Here is a 1,679-nt window from a genome sequence, read left to right as displayed (position 1 = left end):
TTTTATTCTAGAAATGGCTAATTATTGTTGTTGTTATTATTATCATCATCATCATTTGATCTAATGTAATGTAGATATAGCTGCGTAATGTGGTGTAAGCACGCTTTAAAATGTTGTGTAGTTATAATTAGTGTAGTGTAGACATATCTAATATAGCGTAGGCAAAACTAATGTAGTGTAGATACACTTTCAAATGTTGTGTAGCCATATCTAATGTAGTGTAGGCATATTTTTAATGTTGTGTGGTCATAATTAATGTAGCGTTGACATATCTAATTTAGTGTAGGTATATCTAATGTAGTGTAGAGAAAACTAATTTTGTGTAGATAAAACTAACATAGTGTAGGCAAAACTAATGTTAGGTAGACATATCTAATGTAGTGTAGACAAAATTAACGTTGTGTAGGTACACTTTCAAATGGTTGCGTAGTCATAACTAGCGTAGTGTAGACATATCTAATGTAGCGTAGGTAAAAAAAATATAGTGTATGAACACTTTCGAAGGTTGTGTAGTTATAACTAATGTAGTATCTAATAATGTAAGCAAAACTAATGTTGTATAGGAATTAGTTTTTTTATATAATAAAGTGTTGGCAAAACAAATAAAAATAGGCTTACTTCAATACATTGTATGTAGTATGTAAACAAATCTGGAATATACAATTTAATGTTGCCAAATTTATGTGTTTTATGAACAAATTCCAAAAACAAATAAACAACTTACACCACTATAAAAAAATCATAATTTTAATGAAAAAAATAAAATAATATTAACCTTCTAATGAGCATTAAATTGGCATTAAAAAAGTAACCACTTGAAGCATTAAAATCTTGTTTAATGAGCCATACACCACTTAAAGCATTAAAATCTTTATTAAATTATATGTCATAAATATGTGTTTTTAATTAAGAATTTGCCATTTATAATATAGACCACTGATTAAACACAATCAATGGTTCAGATTCATTTCTCACACTTCTCGCTATAATATCACTTCTTGCATGATTCTTCCCCTATATATATATAGGGTAAGGTTAAAATGAAAACCCACTTGAGTTGTGAAAACCCGCGAAAACCCTATGTAACATCGTTTTTTTTTTGTTAAATGTAATATACGTTGTAACATTTAATACAAAACATCGAAATATCAAAAAAAAATGTTTTGCTATATATATGTGTGTGTGTGTGTGTCCTAACAATTTTTATAAATACATCTCTATACTTCCGTCATGGACCCGAACAATGGGTGGAATTCGATAAACCCGTTACGGGCTAACCTTCCACCGTCGATCCGAATAACCCATATTTTTATAACCAACTACCAAACGAGGGTGTGTATCAACCGCTTATGCCCATACCGCAAAACCTTGAGTTTTTCTTCTCATCTCAAGTACCCGATACCCAACTAACACCCAAGTCACAACTGTTACCTCAAACAAAACCGACCACCTCTAAACGAAAACACACAAAAAAAAACACAACCAACCATCGAACCAAAAGAATCTTGTGAAGTAGAGAAGTAGATGCCGACAGAGGAGTTTGCATTGACGCATGCTTGGGTTGACGCGTTGGAAAATTCCATCAAGGGTAATTATTATTGTTTGTTTTACAAGTGTTAGTTTATTTTATTTTTTTACTAATGTTACTTGTTTTTTTTATTAGGTGATTGTCAAAGTAC

Source organism: Bidens hawaiensis, unplaced genomic scaffold (assembly GCF_021521415.1).
Source record: "Bidens hawaiensis isolate Kalapana, Puna unplaced genomic scaffold, B.hawaiensis_p1.1 tig00049244_1, whole genome shotgun sequence".
In the NCBI taxonomy this organism is placed as follows: Eukaryota; Viridiplantae; Streptophyta; class Magnoliopsida; order Asterales; family Asteraceae; genus Bidens; species Bidens hawaiensis.
This window is presented reverse-complemented; position numbering follows the sequence as displayed.